General features: G+C 39.2%; 2 long non-coding RNA genes across 2 annotated transcripts in view; both read left to right on the top strand.

Annotated features, from left to right (window-relative positions):
• Window positions 1–14,906, top strand: part of LOC119863216 — a 42,761-nt gene extending 27,855 nt beyond the window's left edge. Inside the window, exon 3 of the long non-coding RNA XR_005295527.2 lies at window positions 14,820–14,906. This is a non-coding gene — a long non-coding RNA (uncharacterized LOC119863216). The remainder of the gene's footprint in view (window positions 1–14,819) is intronic.
• The window catches only part of LOC119863215, a 167,107-nt gene that overhangs the window by 35,297 nt on the left and 110,129 nt on the right, over window positions 1–21,681 (top strand). The window lies entirely within an intron of this gene.

Raw genomic sequence — 21,681 nt, 5'->3', positions numbered from 1 at the left:
GATGATTCAATTATTCATTAGAAGATTTAATTATTCATTATGGGCCAGATTCTGATAGATTGATCTGCAGTGAGTAGCATCTTACTCCTCAATAAAACTGGTTGAAAAATGGGGAAACATTTTCAGAAAAAAAAAAAAACAAAACCATCCCCTTGGTCCTACCTTTTTTTTGACATTGTTCTACTCCAGAGTTGTTTTCATTGATGTCAGTGGGACTTCTGGTAAAATGCGACTCAACATGAGATAAGGCTAGCCGAATCTGGCAGTATTTCACTGAAAGATAGCCCGAGGAAGTGAGGTCATTTGCAATCAGGGATCAAGCAGATGTTTCAGTATCACAGATGTGTTTATACAGGCAACTGGTAGTAATTTGAAGAAATAAAGGCATTTCCTAAATAGATGAAAGAAGTTAATTTTATTCAAGAACAGCAGTATGAAGATGAGATTGGTTACCACTTCTCTTGAATGAAATTTCAAGGCATTCACATTAGAGTTGTACAAAGTTCTGAATTTTGTTATGTCAGATGGCTCTCAGTTTAGTTTCTGTGTAAGCTTTGCAGCATTTTAGATGTTAGATGATGTGACATGCTGAAAGTATGGTAAATGATTAGTTCCTAACAATACAGAAAAACAGGAGGTAGTATCAGTCCAGTTTCAGTTGTTTGGTTTTTTTTCTAAGCTTAAATTGTTTAATTCCATTTGTCTTTATTGCACAAAGTAATTACTTGTGGGTGATCAGCGTATGAGCTGAAAGTCTGCAGGCCAAGGGGAAGCATAGACCTGAAAAGATAATCAGGGACATGTGACCTAGAAATCATTGCTATTTATTATATTTGAAAAGTAATTTGTAAGAAAAGATAGGTCAAAGTAAGATTATATTAGGGCTTACCATAGAGGTGATGTGAGATGACAGGAAGGGTGTACCAAGTAAAATAAGAGATTTCTTTAAGGCACATATGATGGTACATAAGAACATAAAAATTACAAATACCTGTTTTGCCCCTATGTTCCCCTTCTATTTAAAGATGGATTGCTTGAACTCCGATGGTAAAATTGCCAGATTGAAAAATATACTGTTCAAAGTCATCTGTCTCTATTTGCTTGGACTTTACCCAGTTCTAGACTTGTGGGAATGTTCCAGGTTAGGACTGAGGTGCTTTGGTAGAGCTGTATGTGGAAAATTTGCTCAGCCTAGTCTCTCTTTGTCTTGATTTGGTATTCCCAGTTTCCTGGATGCACTAAAACACACTGCATTTAAAAAACTGGAGTAGGGAAGATTTAGATATTGATCACTAGCTTAATTGTAATCATCAGTAATTAAAATGCTTACTTTTTATAACCAATGTCAATACTTCACAAGAAATAGCCACTTGTTACCTAGGACAAATATAAAATTCTTAAGATCACTGTTGACCAACAGATATTGGGCCAAATTCTGCTCTGTTGCCCCATTTGTAAATCCAGAATGACTCACTGGGCACAAGTTATGCTTTAATCAGACACAAGTTATTGGGCTCAATACAGGGGTAACTGTGTAAGTGTAATAAAATATTAATTCAGTGGCACCTTTGTCCTTTAGGTTGTTTAGCCTTGTTGCTGTTTAGAAAGAGAGAGACAAGTATGGTATAATTTTTATGGATTTTTAAGAGAATTAACAAGAAAATATAAACTAAACAAACACCTTTTATGGCTAAGTTAATATAATTTCCCTAAATGAATTGAGGATGGAGCAGTACAATGATCAAATCAAGGCTACAGTTGGGGTTGAATTAATAAATCAATGAATTAACAATAACAGGAAATAGAATCAACAGTTGATCAAATCAACACAATCAAATCATGAGGTCAATGTAATACTGATGAACCTTACACATAGTAACCCCTGACACTCAAGAACGCATAGTTTTTCTCAGCCCTTGAAATATTACTACATCCCTTCAAAGCACTATTTATTAATTGATTGATTAATTTTCCCCTCCCAGCTAACTTCTCTATTTCAATACAGCAACTTGGGATTCTCCTTGCATGCAGAGTAGTATAACACTAACACTTTTAGAACCTAGGTTACAACCTGTGGGGTAGGACATGCTTATAATTTGGATTGGTAAATGATTAATGGTGCCTTTCTTCTATAGATTTACACACACATGCTACTACTTACACACTCTCTCTCTTGCTCTCACATTGGCAAGGTTAGAAAAATCAGAATTAGTTGAGGGAGTCCCAGCAACTATATTAAAGCTTAAAAAAAAAAAAAAGTTTCTTAAAAAGATCTGCTCTTCAGCTTGCTTGGTTGTAGGGTTGTCACAATTTTGGGACCAGGCTGATGTCTTCTGGCTGGTATCTTACATTGCACAGCAGGCTTCATCAGGGTAATTGACTGGGCAGGTGGACATGGCCTGTGATGGTCGGGACCCCTACTTTCCTTAGGACTGGTTCAGGAAAAAGTAAGGGCATCAGCCATCCTTCGTAGTGTTGTGGTGGCCTCACAGAGAACACGTCTTCTGCCTTTATCTTTACCTTTTAATATTTCAGTTCGACCTCGTTCCATGCTACCTCTCAGGAGATCTTCCCAGTGGATCAGAAGGTCACATGTCTTGCACCCCAACAACATGGTCTAATCCTAGTAATTTGAAATCAGTCTTAACTTTTGATCTGTTTTGGAGGCTTCCCTTCCAACTGGCAGTTCTTTTACTATCACTGTCCTAGAATATAAGCATGTGCTTACTTTCAAAAATAGAAAAGCATGGGTTCAATAGCAGATAATTCCACAGAAGATGCTTTAAACCCTTCTGCTGGGTTAATGATTAAGGGGTGCAGCTTACTTCTTATCCTCACTGCTTCCGTGGACATAATTTATGGCCTCTGAAAACTATCATTGCTTCTAGCTCATTCACACCTCTTGCTTGCTCAGAACTTCTTAAAAATACCCTCTAAGGCTTTTTTACCATAGCAAAAAACTTAGGAAACAGAGTTTGTGGCTTAACTAAGTAAAATGTTGCTTTTAATGTGACCCTACCTATGGACAGAGCTGTTTTTTAAGACACTATTAATTAAAATCCCATTTAAAATAAAGCAAACCAAAGTTTATAAACACTAGGCCATGCTACTATAGGCCCATACAACTAGCAACACAGTGAAATGTAATGACCTGTGATATACATGAGGTCAGACTATATGATCAGATGATTCCTTCTGGCCTTAAATTCTATGACTCTATGAATAGTATTGTTTTATCAGACATTAATGTACCATCTAGATACAGATTAATGAAAAAAATGGCAACTTAGTTTCTTGAAAACAGTGCCAAGGCAGAAAATCTATATTAGTAAACTTGTTAATATGAGCAATAGCTATCGGTAGGGCTGGCTGGAATATAAGAATTCCAGTTTGCCAAAAAAAATTGAGTGTTTGAATTTTTTTATTCTGCATTGGAAAGGGGAAAAAAAAACTTTCCAAGTTTCTTTCTCACACACACACTCATGCAAAACATAGAGAGAGAACCATCCCAAAATAGCCCAGGTGCTAGAGAATCTCACTCTCCTGTCATAGCTGTTCCACTTTGTATACATAATATTCATTAGGCCAGAAAGACTGACCCTACAGGCTGGTGATTAGGGCACTTACATGGGATATGGGAGACCACATCCTGGATGAATGCTTTATCCACTGGGCTTTTGGCAATTTTGGGGTCTTTCCTCTCTCTGACTTCCAAATGAAAGTTTTGGTGAAACCAATAGATTTCCATGAACAGTTTCAGTTTTGACAAGTTGACATTTTCTGATGAAAAAACATTTTGTCAAAATATTCCTGACTAGCTCTAGTTGTTATTGTTACAGGTCCCTATATATTTTTTTTTTTAAAAAGTCAATAGGATCTTGCTGAAGCAAAGGAAAGCACACCTGAGCCAAAACTAGTGTAATAATATTCACTTTGATGGAATTTTGGAATAATGACCAAAGAGAAACTTTGCACCCAAAGAAATGTCTGATCCAATGGAAGTTTTAATTTCATAATGAACTGAGTCTGCCCCTTGTGTGGTATGCATTTTCATTATGAAACACAGGATCAGAGAACCACATCTCATTAATACTGAAAATTACATTATTAAATCCCAGTGTTTCAATATGAACCCCTGAGTATCTTGATTATTTTTACTGTAAGCAATTGCCTGTCTCTCTAGTTTTGGGAACTTCTATTTCTGTCTCTCGCTCCATGTTCTGAATGTTTTTGTTATATATTTTTAAAAGCTAAAAATAATTTGCTACTTTGCTCTTTATTTTTTCAAATAGAACAAAAATATATGTTGTTCTCACTACATGGCAAGCTATCTCCATGATTTTATGGACATTCTGTAGGAAAGGCACTTATCAAGGTTTTGTGTAAACCTAATCAGATTTTTTTTTTTCAAAAATTTCAGAAGAATAAGCATGATGCACAGGGAAAGAATCAAATAGACAAAATTAAATATGGACTGATTAACAACTTGTTTTTTTGTTCACTTTAGTGCGTGATTGGCCCTAGATATTTAATGTCCCAGTTTGCTTCTGTCAAAGTTCCACTCTGAATTTCCAGAGAATGCAATAGGCAGTGGTGCTGGAACAATTTTTATAGTGGGGATGCTGAAGGCGGAAACTATGTATTGGTGGTGGTTGTTGTTGTTGTTGTTACTATTTCAAGCCAGGGGTGCAGCAGTACCCCAGCACCCCTAGTTCCAGCACATACAGCAGTAGGCCACCTATTGGCCATACTCGGTGAAGCATTCTACTGGAAAGTGATTCTGCCTGAGCTGTTCTGTCTCCTTGTTCTAAAATAGAGGATTATATTAGTTAGCATGCAGGTAGATTACTGATTTGCCTGTTTTCTTGATTTTTCTTATAAAAATAATTTGGTTTCCCAAACTGTTCTTTTAAACCTGATTCAACAGCAAAACCAAGTATACATCACTCCCCAGCTAAGTTAAACTAGTTTCAGTATTGCATGTGATTGTAGACTGCTGTGTCAAATGCCTTACTAAAGTCAAGATACCACATCTACTGCTTCTCCCCGATCCACAGGTTTGTTACGCTGTTAAAGTTATGTTGGTTTGACAAGATTTTGTTCTTGACAAATCCATGTTCACTTATCACCTTATGACCTTCTAGGTGTTTGCAAATTGATTGCTTATTTGCTCCATTAGCTTTCAGGGTACTGAAGCTAAATTGACTGGTCTGTAATTCCCTGAGTTGTCTTTATTCCCTTTTTTATAGATTGGCACTATATTTGCCCTCTCCCAGTCCTCTAGAAACTCTCTCATCTTCCATGAATTTTTGAAGATATTTGCTAATGGCTCAGATCTCCTCAGTCAGCTCCTTGAGTATTTTAGGATGTATTTCATCAGGCCCTGCTAACGTGAAGATAACCAAGTTGTCTAAATAATTTTTAACTTGTTTTTTCCCTATATTAGCCTCGGATTCTACCTTATTTTCGCTGGCGTTCATTATGTTTAGACATCCAATTTTTACTAACCTTTCTGGTGAAAACTGAAAAAAAAATCGTTCAACGCTTCTTCCATTTCCACATTTTCTGTTTATTGTCTTTTCCCCCTCATTGAGTAATGGGGCCTACCTGTCCTTGATTTTCCTCTTGCTTCTCATGATACAAACTCTTCACTGTAAAAATCACAGACTGTGGTTCAGGGAACACATTTTCTCTTAATAATAAATAAAAATGTTCTTAAAACAGTTGCCCTTGAGGGCTACAATTCTTAGCTTTGAGGGGCACAAGTCAGATACCATTGGCCTAATATACCAGGGTATAAGCAATATAGTGATGACACCTGCTGCTTCTTAGTTGCCTTTTTTCCCCTATACACACAGATGAGAGGTTAATTTTAAGTACGACTATTTATACTCATCAAACAGTGGCTTATACTGGATAGTGAATATGTTAGCATTTAAGGCCATATTAATTCCTGGCATTTACCTGTACTTACCCCGTGTGACACTAATGATAGATTTCAGTCCTTATCTGTGTCCGATATATATATTTTTTTAATGGGATATAATAAGCAGTTACAAGAGCTCTTTTTACAATTTTTCTTTCTGGATCTCAAATTCCTAGCTCCTGTATCTTCTATTAGATATCTTGGAAAGAACGCAATGATTTTTGAGACCTATTTGATGCAGTCCTTCCCACTCTCTTGAATATCTTTTAACAAATGTGTCCGGTGTTTTATAGTTCATACTTGTCCATCTCCTTTTTCACACTCTCCAATATACTTACCAATCATGTCTCAAGCTCACTTTCCTTCTCATCACAATGCACAAATCACTTTTTGGGTGAGGTGGTTTTAACTTGAAGATACTGGGCCACATCCTGTCCATCCAGTGTGGTTACTTTGCATGGCACCTATGGTGTATTCTCGCCCCAGGAGGATCTCTGCAATGTAAGGATAATCTTCTGGTAGTAGAGAGTCAAATGTAGGAGCCCTTCTGCCACTCAGTGCTCTACTATTGGTGTTGATGGGTATGATTGTAAGGGATATAGCCATAGGAAAGGGACATGACCAGGCTACCCTTGCATTGTGCCAATCCGTGGTTGCATTTTCATCCTGCTGTGCATGTTGCAGCTATGTAAGTTAGAGCAACTTTTAGGCTGCTTTAGCATATCACAGGGAGATTGATCCCAGAGCAGCAGCAGGATCAGAGGAGTATAAAGGTGACATTTAAGCCATCTTTGTGTACACACCATAATCTGTGTAGTTTAGCTGCACCCCAGAATCTGTCCCATTTTTTCAGTTCAGCAGCTATTACACTTTATCCTGTGAGATATCCAATGTTCATATTTTCTTCAGTCTCTTACTTCACAGTGGTTTCAAGGTTAGAAGAGCCTGTTTGATTGAACTTGCCAGCAGGAATTGTTTGCTGTAGCTCTTGTGAAATATACACTTTAAACTGGACTCTTAAGTCTCTGTTGCCAAAAATAACAAAACCAACAGGTGTCTGTAAATCTAGGATGTATAGCCAAACATTTGACAGTTGTGCTTTGTCTTTTTGTTAAGCAGGAATGTTTTCATTCATGTAGCCAATTTCAGTTTCAGAAAGCAACTGATACTATGAATGACATGTATTACTTTTCATCCCAGGAGCTCTTCAGATTGTACAAACTATCTGTAAGACTACACATCATTGAATTGTAGCCAGTTCAGGCATGGGGAGCAGCAGCTGTTTAACAGTGTATAGCAACAATCCACAACAGTTCAGCATAGAAAGTGAAGAATACTGTACTTTAATTGAAATTATAAGAATACATTTTTCTGAACAGAAATACAGTCTTACTGTTGGGGCATAGACTCAGTAGAAGTTTTTCCTACTGAAACATTAGCACTCCTTTCTGCAGTATCAGGTTTTTCCCATCTACACACTGTGGATAGGCCCTGTCATTGCTTAGCTTAGGACGTCTTGACAGTCGTCTAAAGTTCAGGGCTGTGGAGTATTGTACACATTTTATTATGCATAAGCATCAAACATTCACTCTATAAATTTTTGTTGTGAAATTTTAAGTGTCAACATTTCAGTCAGTGTTCCACAAACATTTCTTTTGATGGGCTTGACATATTAGACTAAATCCTGTTTAAATTGGTGGTAGTGGTGGAAAGGATTTTAGAAAGCTCCTTTGCATGCTGTAATATGCCCTTCAGCTATCATCTTACATCTTATCTGTCTGTGCCACTGAATGGCCATGGTGATATAGAGTTTGGCTGAGTAAACTCCTGGTTTGCAAGACGTCTACTATTATAAGGTCAATTTAATCAACATACATGTTTAGTTTTCACAAGGCTCCTCATTTTTTTGTTTTGTTTAAAAATGATTTTATTGGAACTCCTTTGTCACAGGAGACACTATGCATCTTAAGCAAAAAGTTGAGTTGCTTTTAATTGAGTTTTTGATGCATCTAATGGTATAATACAACTTTCTCAATGCTTTGATTTTCTGTTAAATGTAAATGATTGATTGAGCTGTTGGTTTTTACTGTGGTTGTATGAAATTAGTCAATGTCCTTTCTTCACTTCTAAAAAGAAAGGAGTTTTATTTTTTGAAAATACTAGCAAGGATCCCAGTCCTGAAATTAGGTAAGTATAGCTGGAACCCTGTGCCTGTGCAGTGCCCAAATGAAGTCAGTGAAGCACCACATGGAATAGAGGTCCAGCCATGGAGATTGGATTGCAAAATCAGATCTAAAAACATTATTTCAAACAGACTTTTTGTATACTGGTCCTATTCCCCTATTGAAATTCCTTGACTACCTAGTTTAACTAGTTAGTATAGCTTAGCCGATGGGCCTGGCACTGGGAGATGGGAAATCTGAGTTTTAGTCCTAGCTCTGCTACTAACCTGCTGGATGACCTTGAACAAGTCACTTGACCTCTCTGTGCCTCTAGTCTCATGCCTTGACTGTCTTTTCTATACAATTGTAAGCTCCTTGGTGTTTCTCACCATGTGTATGTGTAACACCCATTCATCAGTGGGTTACATATGTATAGTGGGGATGATACTGGCTTGGGCCTCTAGGCACTATATTACTAATAGTGTGTAATAACTGGAGGTCATCTAGTCCGGTCCCCTGCATTCATGGCCAGACTAAGTATTATCTAGACCACAGGTGGGCAAACTACAGCCTGCGGGCCACATCCGGTCTGCAGAACTGTCTTGTCCTGGCTAGCCCCCAGCCCCGCCCCAGCTATTCCCCCTGCCACGCCGCCACATGGGCAGCACTCTGGGCGGTGGGGCTGCGCGCTCATGCAGGGCAGTGTGTCTGGTTCTGGCCAGGCAGTGCGGCTGCCAGACATGCTGCTCTGAGTGGCATGGTAAGGAGGCTGGGGCTGGGGGGTTGGATATGGGGCAGGGAGTCTCAGGGGACAGGGAGTAGGGGCGGTTGGATGGGGCAGAGGTTCGGGGGGGGCAGGGGATGGGAAATGGGGCAGTTAGATAGGGGGCGGTTAGGGGTTGAGATCCTGGGAGGGGGCGGTCAGGGGACAAGGAGCAGGTGGGGGGGAGGGCTAAATGGGTGGGGAGTTCTGAGGGGGGCAGGAAGTGGAAGGTGTCAGGGGGCGGGGCCAGACTTTGGGGAGGCACTGCCTTCCCTACCTGGCCCTCCATACAGTTTTGCACCCCAATGTGGCCCTTGGGCCAAAAAGTTTGCCCACCCCTGATCTAGACCATTCCTGACAAGTGTTTTGTCTAACTTGCTCTTAAAAATCTCCAATGATGGAGATTCCACAACCTCTCTATGCAATTTTATTGCAGTGCTTAACTACCCTGACAGTTAGGAAGTTTTTCCTAATGTCCAACCTAAACCTCATTTGCTGCAATTTAAGCACATTGCTTCTTGTCCTATCCTCAGACATTAAGAAGAACAATTCTTGTCCCTCCTCCTTGTAACAACCTTTTATGTACTTGAAAATGGTTATCATGTCCCCTCTCAGTCTTCTCTTTTCCAGAATAAGCAATCAAATAAGTTTTCAATAAAAATTTTAGTCTAAGTTCTGTGAGCTAGGAAGAGATAATACTCTTTTCACTATGTGGAAAGTTCTAGTGCAATGTAAAATCTCAAAACTAAGGAAAGTCTATTAGATTATTTTGCAAAATTGAGGCAGATCTTTCCAAAGTCTAAATTTTTATCTTTTATGAGGAAATTAGAACACAATTAAAATCACTTCCCAATAGATATGACCTAAGAATCTGTATGGTAAAAAAATAAAAGCAATTTCATTATTTTTAATACTCATAATTGACATATTAGAAATAGTAATTCTTGATGACCAAAGTTATTTTTGTGCTATTAAAGAAGGTCTTGAGAATTTAACATGAAGTCAAGTATGTTTTGTGGAATATTTTATTTCTCTTCTGTTCTAGCTGTAAATATGAGGAACTCTTTACTTGACAACTATAATTATTCCTTGGCAGTTTGACAGCTAAATTTGCTTTCTGTAGTGATGTTATACCTGATACCATTGTGGCCACATCACAAAAACTTTTCTCTGTTTGATGAGATTATTCATTTTGATGCTGTTAACATTCCACAACAACATTCTAATCCTTCTTACATTATTCATTAATCCATTGTATTCTGTGGTGCTGCTGTAGTAATGTGCAACTTCGAGCAATATGCAGAGGTCCATCAGTGCTGAGACCAAGTAACAGCATGTGAAATTAATACTTGTGTATTATGTGGAAGTTTTCTTCTAGAAAGTTTTACATATTTTTAGTTCAGTAGAGTCTTGAGTGCTAGGTGTTGCAGATCTGGGCCCTGAACTTGTGTGGTTGCTCAGTGCTTGGAGTTCTCATTGTAGTCACGTAGCTTGCAGGTTTCTGCCCTTGGACACACACACTTGGGTTTTTTGTTTATTTGGGTAAATAAAACAATAGAGCAAGGGTCTGGCCATACAGATTCTGTTACAGAATCAGGGCCTAATTTGAGATTTGGTGGGTGTTTGTGTGCTGCACAGTGGGGACACTCAATCTTATGTGACCAGGAACAGGATCCTACAAGTTATGTTGTGTGGTCTCTTTTACATCTACAGATTGTCTCATTATAGGACCACATGTCATACCCTTATTCTCTTGAGTGGTACCTTACTCTAAAGATAGTCCTATTTATTTAAGTGAGACTGCTCATGGTATAAGTTACTATACTCATGTTGTATCGGTATTTACATCTGGACCTATATTGTTATACAATAAAAACCACCTTTATTTTTTCTGTGTGGGAATTGGCGTTACTGCATGATCTTTTTTTTTAATCCCTAACAACTATGACTATTGATCAAAACCTTCAAGGTGCTGAGTCTCGTTTAAGGTTTGGCTCTAATAGATTAGTCTCATGCCTTGAATTTTTGCTTTCAAGTAAAAACTTCCCCACAAAACTACAAACCACAGATGTCCTTTGCTCTCTCTGGCAGATGGAGTGTATCCAGAATGTGCTACATGGTCATGCCCCGGCTTATCCTGATAATGAATTAGTTGCATTTAATGATCCTTCAAAAACCTTCACATTAAGAACTAAACATTAAATATCTACTAACCACCTGTTCATTTACATACATGTAAATAGTTACATTTTGTATGCAAGAATCAAACTTAATCTTCATGTTATGGCAGCAGAGCACTAGAATGCAAAGCTTAACTCCTAATATTACATGTATTTCCAAACTATTATACTATTTACTAATTGTGATTGTAGACTCTACTGAAACAATCAGGACTGGGGCTCCTTTCTGGTGAGGATGTACAAACACATAGCAAAACATGGTCCAAGGTCTGAAGAATTTACAATTTAATTTTAAGATTAGGTGTAATAAAAAGTAGAGGGGAATGGGAGTGGAAGGATGTGAATAACAATGTTAAGAAGAAGTGATAAGCTAAGTGTACAACCTGTTGATTCTGAGGCTAAATTCTTTAAATATATATATCTGTATAATAAGATTCCAGGATTGTCACCTGTCTGTGTCCCACTGAGAAGCCTAGAATATCTGCTGAGTCAGTGTGAAGTGATAGAAGTAGCTACAAACGTGATGGAGAGAGGGGTTTTTTGTTCAGAAGATGACCATATTCAATCACCGATTTTGAATCGGTTACTGTCTAATTTTTAAATTCTTAGCCATTTTGCCTTCATGAATTACACGCATGCATGTACAGCTACACTAAGCATGTATATATGCCATGCCAAGAATCCTAGACCATTGAGAGATCAGAGCTAACTCAACCAATCATTACTTTACTGTGCAACTAATTTGCATGCAATGATTTTATTGGTGGTATGAGAGAGATTGCCGGGTGGTGGATTACTTGGTCCAACTGCCACACCCATGTGACAGCATGGGCTTTCAGCTATTAGTAAGATTGGCGATCCCTCGATTTGAGGATGATCTCTACCATGGATTTACATATGGGTCCTGAGATGAATTCAGGAGTTCGATCCTGGAACTGCAAATCTGCCCGCAGTAAGTACAGACACTTTGTGGCCAGCCAGCGACCTGCTGGGAGAAAGTTCTTTCTTTTTCCTTCCTTCTCTCTCTATTTCCAGCTTCGAGGGCAAGGTGCTTCTCCTCAAAGCAATGGAGGATATGGTGCCATTGGGGTCAGTTGGTGGCTTGCTCTTCCCAGCTTGTGATGTCCACATCAGTTTTCTTAAGATACTTTGTGTGTCTTTGTAGCGTTTCCTCTAACCACCACAGGATCTTTGACCATGAGTGAGCTGAGAATAGGGTACTTGTTTTGGGAGGCAAGAGTCTGGCATCCGCACGCAAAGTCCAGCCCAGTGAAGTTGGTGCATGAGGATCATTGCGTCAATGCTGGTGACATTGGCTTCTGTGAGGATGCAGGCGTTAGTGTGGCGATTTTGCCACTTGACATGAAGGATCTTCCGGAGGCATCATTGCTGTTACTACTTCAAACTCTTGAGGTGCTGTTGATAGGTCACCCAGGTTTCACATCCAGAGAGGAATGCAGGAACAACAATTATCTTATAGACCTGGATCTTGATGTCCTGCCATATATCATGGTCCGTGAAAGCACATCAGAGCAATTTCCCAAAGGAAGCACTTGCACAGTGGATCCTGTGCTGGATCTCACTGTCTTTTTTTTTTTTTGTTTGTTTGTTTGTTTGTTTTGCATTTTGAGAAAGTTGGCTACCGAGTAGCAAAAGTGATCAACTGTCTCCAAAGTGTGACCCTTGATGATGATTTGTGCTGGGTCATGTGGAAGACCTGAAGCAGGTTGATGGAGCATTTCAGTTTTCTCAATATTGAGTGAGAGTTCTAGGCTTCAGTAAGCTTGTGAAATAAAATCCAGTATGGTCTGAAGGTCATTCTCAGTGTGCGGAAGGATGACGCAGTCATCAGCATACTGAACATCAGTAATGGATGGCCTGAAGACTTTAGACTTTGTGCGGAGACGTCGAAGATTAAAGAGCTGCCCATCCGTTCTGTATTGAATGTCAACTCCACTGGGGAGGTGTTCTTTAACAAAGACCAAAGTGACTGCTAAATAAATGGAAAAAAGGGTTGGGGCAATAACACATCCTTGCTTAACCCCAGTTTTGACCATGAAAGATTCTGCCTCAGGGTCATTACAGACCTAACTGGCTCTCTGTCTAATATTATCCGTTGGCAGTATCTTTTAGGCATCATGGGTAAAAGTAGGTTCTGAGCCAGGATTTAAAGGAAAAAGGGATGGCTTTATAATCTGTTTCAAATGGGACATTCCATGTGTAACAGGGGTGTGATGGAAGAAAGCCTGAAGATTCTTTTCTAAGAAATAGATGATTAGGAAGCAGAGGCTGGCATCATTGTCAGAGAACCAGAATGGAAGGGAGGCAGTGACTTGATAAAATGCAAGTGCTCTCCTACCACAGTACTGAGAGTTCTATAGGAACGCATGTAGATTAGAAATGAGGGAGCGTTAACTAAATCAAATAATAATATTAATTAGGGACTTCTCATCATGTATAGAATAGTTTTCCCATAACTTTATTTGACATAATGACTACTTCAGTTTATTTTTATATCCATTTAAATATAATTATGTCCAGGCCTGTGCAGGTGGGCAGTCAGGGAACAGGTACAGTGAGTGGCAAGGACTGTGCCAAGGTTGTGCTGCTACTAGGCTTACCCTCCCAGATGCAGTGAGACTTTTACCAGTAGAAAATTTTGCAAGAAGGGAATCCCTGGATTATGGCTTCTATGCCAGCCCCAGTCCCAGTCCCTAAATTAAGAGAAAAGTGTCATGGTTAGAGCCTAGTGATCCCTAACTACAGGAATGGTAGTTGGTGTAAGCTAGGTATAAATTACAGCAGTCCTGAAGATACTCTTGCTTATGCTGAGGACTCACCTGGTCCCTGGATGGCATAAGCATTAAGAAGGACATAGTAATGGAGGTATAAAACCACCTTTATATGCTCCCCATCCCCTTGAGCTAAAAAAAACCCAGCCCAAGGTATGCTTCATAGACCATTAACCAATGAGCTGCTTTAAAAAAAAATTTAAAATTTGCCTGTGAATGTGCTAATTCAGTGAAAACATTATTGATGTTTTCAATCACAATTAACTGGGTGAGAAATTCAGATTAGCTGTCTTTTTTTTTTTTTTTTTTTATTTTTTTTATTTTTACTGCGTTAATATTCTAGGTAATATGTGCATTGTAATGTCAAATATCTGAAACTTGGATCCTGAATGAGTACTGTTGTTTGCATACCATGATGTGGTTTCACTTCAAAAGCAGTATGGTCATTTGTAAAGGAACTATATTTCTTTGTAGACAGCTAGCTAATCATCCATGCATAGTTGTAGCCAAAATAGTCCTAGTGTTCTTTTTACTGCTACTACAGTATCTCTCAAAATGAACCATGAGATCATAGTAGCATTTAGGTTATTAGTTCAGTTTTCTATTTTTTTCTAGATCTTTTTAAGCTAATACTGTCCTTATTGAATGACCTCCTATCTTACTGTATGTAAGCATGTGACCAGCTGTTTACTGTGTTTCACTGTGTCCTAGTTTGAGTCCTTTTGATAACCTAACAGGACACTTTTTTAGCTGTACAGTTTTATGGGAGATTTCCACAGGGGTGTGTTGTTTATTTCACAAGCATATTTCAGAATCCCAAGAAAGTGAAACTGGCGAGAAGCAGTCCAACTAAACAATATTATAATTTAAGATGAGATTTGATCATTAACTACTAGGCTATTGTTAATATAGTGTCATAATCTATTATGTCCTTAACAGTTCTGTTGAAAAGTAAAATGTCCAGTTTTCCTTACTGTGGTGTCTGCTTTGTTCTAGGATGTGTGGTTGAGTCACTCATTTTACTTTGGATCTGCAAAGATGCTCCACTGTGCTATGCAAGTAATAAAATTTAATTTATTTTCCTAGAAAATAAATGTTTGTTCTGTAACCGAAATATTGGGATTTTTTTAGTGTCCAGTATTTACATCATGGATTTGTTACTACAAGTCCATCTGCCTAAAGAAAACCTCTAAATGAAAGCTACTGAAAGGATTAAGCCCCATTCTGCAAACACTAATACACAGGGTAGTGCTTACTGATCTGAAGTCCCAGTGATGTTGTTAAACTTCCTATTTAAATTAACCCACTATGCTTAGTAGTATATATTTGAAGGATTGGGTCTTTATTAATAAACTTATAATATAGATATTACATCTCATCTCATAAGAATATGCATACCAAGAACTTCCTTGAAGAGAAGATATATTTTATTATATTTACAGGGGAGGGGGAGGGGGAGGGAGAGAGAGAGATCCTCCTGAATTTTCATTTTCTTGAAGTGCAAAATGTTTCATACAGCTGATCTGGATGGCAGAGGTTCTGTAAAAATTGTGTTTAAAAATATATAACATTCTTTTTCTATGCCAAATTTTCTTTTGGGTGCTATTTTTGTATCCAGGCCCCAATAGGAAAAAGAAAATTATTGCACTGGGAGTTATTTTAAAATGGCTGGAAATAGAGTCTATATTATTTCAGGGTACAGATGAGTAAAATCTGTGTTAGAAAACATTGGTCATTTGTTTATTGCAATATGGCAGCCCACTTATCTGTTCTTAATTTTTAGAAAAGTGTCAACTGAAAAAAATATTTTTACTGTTTGAGTCAGATTCTAATCTAAGATGTGCAGCACATATCCCCATTTATATGTAAAAAACCCCCCAGCATTGTGACTATGCACATGTGTAAATTAGGAAGGTTGGTATTCTGTTTTCCTATAATGCAATTAAAAAGCAGGGTCCCTGATATTTAAAGGTTGTGATCTGTACATTTTAGCTGTCCACAGAAGCTGAATCAGACCATTAATATAACAACTGTTTAGAAAATAAAACTGTGACTAGTTTGAATGAATCTGAAATGATTCATATACATTTCCAGTGTGTTGAACTAGCTTAATAAAAATATGCCAACCAAGTATTTTCTATAGATTATGGGAAGCTAGATTGCACAGATCATGTGACTAACAACTTTTAAAATATCAAGAACTAAATTTTCAACTACATTATAAAAGGGTAACACCAATCTTCCCAGTTTATGAATGCACAGTCATTTTCACTAACAGAGGATGCATGCTACATATTTTAGATTAGAATTTGCTTCAAACAGTACAAATCGCTTATTTTCTGTTCTGACATTTTTTGAAAAATGGTCACTGATGAAAGTGCGGACCTATAGCAAAAATCATAAGTGGCCAATGTTTTCTAACATGATTTTATGCATGGGAACAGTGTACTATTTTTTTTAAAATCCACGATAAATGCTCTGTTTACATCCACTGTGTGAAGTCAACCCATGAAGACATTGAGTGTATGTAGTGTATTTCTTTTAATATATGTATATCCTTCAAAACAAATAGGATAATCATTTTTAGGTTCTATTTTTGCAGTTCAATTTTTGGGGTTATACTATTACATGGGTAGGTATATAACAAACAGTGCTGAACATAAACCATTGTTTTAAGCAGTGAAAAGTTTTTTCTTATGAGTCATGAGGTTCCATATGTATCATAGTTTTTTTTTTTTAACCTATCATCATGTAATTAGTTTCACCCCTAGTATGTAGATGGAATTAATTACTTGTATCATAGCAAGTGAAATAGACTATTCAATTACCCTACATTTGAAATCTACAGAAGAAAAAAATGGTAGGTTGCACTTATGAAACTCAACTTTTAAAACAGCAGAATGTGTGGTTAATATAACATTTTTTGTTACCAAACTGTATCTAATCAGATCCTTACAAAGCAATGCCATGCATTCAATTCATGTCCCATAATTCTCTTTGGAGACAGTGCACAGCTGCTCCAGTTAGTATTAGCTGCGTCTTATGGCCTGGTATCTTCTTTCAATAAAAATCACAGATGGTGGGGTGTCTTTCACACTCTGATAGTAAATATGAGCATGGGTCAGGTGAAGGGGTGATGTAAGTACATGTAATTCTACTTTACGTATAAAAATCCTCCATCAAGCTCAAGTACTATCTATTTTTAATTTAATCCCCTAAAATGTCCAAACCTTTTCCAATGATAGTGGTGATGTAAAGCACCAGAAAAGAAGAAAAATATTACTGTTTGTTTGCAATGGAAAACTACTATCATTTTGATGTCAAAATAATAAAAGGGCAAGGTAGCAGTTTCCTGCTTGTGAACTGAGTTCTGTATATGTAGCAGATATGTAACTATTAACATTTTGCTCCAGGTACCTCTAAGTGTATATTCTCCTTTCTAATAAGTGCTAGCTGGCACCTTGCTGAAGTTGATAGGCCCAGGATGCAATTGCTTCTGTAGAGAACTTTTTTCCCCTCCAATACTCACATACATTGGTCACATATTTTTTTGTGAGGGAAGATCTGGACAATTTACTCACAAGCAACATTTATTTTGCTGTTTGGTGGTGGTTATCATGGTTGCTAGTTTGCGGGGGGCAGGAAACAATGATGCTAAACATCTTATGTTAACAAGACCAAATTTCCATTTTCTCATCCACTGAAAAATATCACTAAAACCCTAAGATCTTGTAGAAGTCTGCTGCAGAACTAACAAGCATGAAAGAATTTTGACCAGGTTGTACCATTTGCTGCTGTCTAATACCAGCTAAAACAATCTACATCCGAGTTAAGTGGGAGGATATAGAAACAGAATCTGATAGTGACTCAGAGTCAGGGAATATACAGTAGAGACTGACTCTAACAAAGAGCCTATTAAGGACTAGGATTATTATTAGAATTAGTACTGATAGACATGAATCTCTCTCTCCCTCCCTCCAAACTATCTGTTGACCTCTTTAATTCTCGTGCAATATTAGTGAAGACACAATTATCAAGCCATAGAAATTAGATATGACAAACGATTAATTAATCTGGTCCATTTAATTACCAACACAGGATTGGTCCTGGAAATTATTTGCTAATACATTTTCCAGTCACATTTTAAATGCCCTAGGTGGTGGAGCTTCCACTGCTTCTTTTGAGAGTCCATTCCAGTCTAATATATCCTACTTTTAGCATGCTTTCCTGAAACGCTGTCAAAAGTTGCTTTTCTAAATCTTATCCCATTGCTTCTTATGCACTCCTTATGCCATAAAAAACAATTCATCTCCTCTCTTAAATTGAAATCCTGGCTCCATTGACATTAACAGCAAAACTCCCATTGACTTCAGTGGGCCCAGGATTTCACCCTTAGCTTTTACATCATTCAAATATTTGTAGACACTCTCTTTATATTCCCAGTTTGGTCATAATGTGTCTAAAGATTATGATCTTATAGAAGTCTGTTGCAGAGTGTGTATGTGTGTGTGTGTGTGTGTGTGTGTGTATATATATATATATATATATATATATATATATATACACACACATATATAGTTAATTCTTTAACAGCTCCTCATTTGTCAATCCCTCCATTCCCCTAGTTATTTTTATATTCCCCAAACCCTCAAAACTTTCTATAGTTAATCTAAATCTTCCTGGTAATGAAATAAGATCAGACAGAATTTCTGCATATGCAGGCTTTGTATCACACTGACTGCTTTTTATTATTGCCATAATGGATTGCAAACTCTTAAGAAATTTACAGTCCATTGTAATCTCCATATCTGTCAGCCTTTTTGTTTTGAAGTTTCTTCCTCACATTGCAAATCTGTTTCTAAGTTTTCAAATATTTTTCCTTAGTTGTATTATTTTGCTTTTTTCCAAAGCTGAATCTTTTTTCTTTTATATCAATTTTCTTCCTTCTTTCTGCTTCCCTTTTTATATTTTGTTGTCCTCTCTGTTTGCAACATCCCCCTATTTTATGACTTTTGACTTTCATTTATGTTCTGATCACCTCCTCTTCCAGAACATTGATGAAAGAAATAAACTCAGTCTTACCACCAATCCTGGTGGAACCTCATGAGACATAGCAATTCAGCACACAACCATTCATTTGCACTTATGTGCACATTCTCTTCATTTTCAGTCTTCATCTAGTTTTCAGTCTATCTAGGTATTTCTAGTGCTTGTGGGCATTAGAGGGCTGTTTGTGTAAGTCATAGATCTGGTATTGATTTGGGGTCCAATGGAGCACAGAGCACGAGTGTGATGTTTTCTCTCCAGCTTGTTCCAGCTGAAGATGTGGTGCTGCATCTAATCCTAGGTGGAAAATTGAAATTCTGGCTATGGATGTTGTTTGGATGACCAATTTTAGAGCTGAATCAAGGAGAATTCCAAGGCTACTCACTGCTTGGAGACACATGCCTTCAATAAAAGGATTTGGCAAAGTCCAGTTCATCAAAGAGCTGTACATCAATGACTTATTATCGGTACTTTTGTCAGATACCATGGACTAAACTCCCCTAATGTTCTAATACAAATTTATTGAATGAGGGAAACATTTATTTTAACAAATAAAAAAAATGCCTAAGCCAAGCTCTAGGTGCCAGCACTATCAATTATAAAAATACAGTGCATAACCATTAAAACCATCACAAAACACTCACTTCTACATAAAACCACTGGCAGACAAAAAGTGATATTAAAAAAAAAAAAATCTCCCCACCCTATCCACCCACAAACTTGGAATACTGTTTGCAGTTGCAGACAGTGAAAAACCAAGGCAGTTTTCAGCAAACTGGAAAGGATTCAAAGAGGGCAACAAAATAGATGTGTGGGTGGCCTGACCAATTCGTAGTAGCGAAGTTAAGAGATCTAAGAACTAAATGGTCCCCAACACCTCTGCAGGCACAGAGAGAGAGAGAAAATTTGCTAGATCTACGGTGCAAGGAGTGAAAAAGTATGGTCATCTGCCTCTTGGACCCTGGAGAAGCTTTCTGTGCTGGAGATCTGCTGACTTTGGGGTAGAGCAATTTTTCTTGGAGTGATTGCTCATATCAATTCCAATTAGGTGTGCGCACGTTGTAATATAGTACAGTTTAGATGCATTTCATTTGGGGGTACCCCTCCCTTTCCCCCTGGTACCGGGACATTCCCCAAAGCTCTGCACAATGTGTCAAGTCTGTGCCAAGAAGTGACCCCCACATTTCCTGCTTGAAGTGTTTGGGGGAAAGCCACCACAAAGAATGCTGCAATATCTGCAGGGGTTTCGTCTGAGGACTCAGAAGAAGAGGGATCAGCCAGCACCTCAAGATCCTTCTGATGGAGGCTGCTCTCTGTCCTCACTCGGACCCTGGTTCAGTGGACCCAATGCCGAGCACCTCGATATCGGCACACAGTGCACTGGCACCAACAAGACATGAGTGAGCGCTGAGGAAGGACTCTGCCAGAAACCCATGGTACCAGCAAAGTTCCCTATATAGGGGTTCCACACAGGGCAGTGGCTGGCACTGCTTACAATCCCCAGTGCTCCCACGCCCAGACCAGCGCTGAAGGAGCCCACCACCGTGAGATTTATGTCGGGCCATGGGAGTTCGGTTCCTCCAGCTACGGTCATGTCGATTCCTGCCCTTCATGGGACTAGTAGAGTCCAGGCCCCCAGCACTTCTCTATCTGGGAAGGCCGTAATCTGCAGCTGCCTTCCATGCTGGAGGCATTCAAGGGTGCCAAGGACCTCATCACCTTCACGGCCTTCCCCTCTGAGGCGAGACAGGACACCGGGCTTAGTCTCAGCAACACGCATGAGACCCCTGGCAAGCCGGTGATGGTACAGTGCCAGTCTCCATCTCCTCAGACCAGTGGATGGATAGGGGAGCCACACTAGTCCCCAAGTTCCAGTCACTGCTCTCTGGCACCGCTGGGCACTGCTCCTCCATGGTCCTCTGATAGTGAATCCTCAGAGTTGGAAGCGGAGTCCTATAGGTTCAAGAGAAGAGGATGATCCAGTACAGATAGACATGGACAGCAGTAGCTTCTTCCGGGGCCCTGGCCTGGTCAGTGGTAGGCTCCTGCCCAGTTGCCATTCTGGACTCCCTGGGCATTCTATAAGGGTCAGGGCCAGAGGTCCTACTCCAGGGTGGCATCTGTGGCCTCAGCATCATATGTGCCTCCGGTATCTCACCCGGGACAGGACCAAGCATTCACCACACCAGCACTAACCACACAGGCACTAACCACGCCAGAAGACCGGGCACTGCGAGATCCCCTTGGTGCTGAGGGCAGGGAACAGGACCCGGTCCCAGCTAGGACCTTGTCCTCGCCTGATGAGGTGGTGGTGGGAACGTCGACAGCCCCTGACCTGGAGGACAGCAGGGTGCTCTACAGTTGATGAAGAGGGTGGCTCAGAACCTGGGGATCCTGGCTCAGAAGGTCATCGAAACATCAGACCCCGTGGTGGACATTCTCACTCCCTCTGGTCTCTCCTGCATTGCCTTGCCACTCATTAAAACAATATAGGACACCACCAGACACTGTGGCAACCCTCCCCCCCCCCCGCCTCCTTAACACCAATGAATGAACAAAAATACTTAGTTCCCTCTAAGGGGTTCGAGCACCTATACACTCATCCCCCGCCAGACTCCCTACTGGTAGTGGCAGCTAATGAGTGAGAGCGCCAACGTTACCAGGAACCCTCCCTGAAAAACCAGGGGGGAGGCTAAAAAGCTGGACCTCTTTGGAAAGAAAATCTATTCTACTGGGGGGGCTCCAGCTCCAAATTCCTAATCGCCAGGATGTCTTCATAGGTACAACCACAACTCCTGCAGAGCGATGGCAA

Source organism: Dermochelys coriacea, chromosome 11 (assembly GCF_009764565.3).
Source record: "Dermochelys coriacea isolate rDerCor1 chromosome 11, rDerCor1.pri.v4, whole genome shotgun sequence".
NCBI classification, from domain to species: Eukaryota; Metazoa; Chordata; order Testudines; family Dermochelyidae; genus Dermochelys; species Dermochelys coriacea.
The sequence above is the reverse complement of the archived record's forward strand: the minus strand, read 5'-3'. Positions and strand labels throughout refer to the sequence as shown.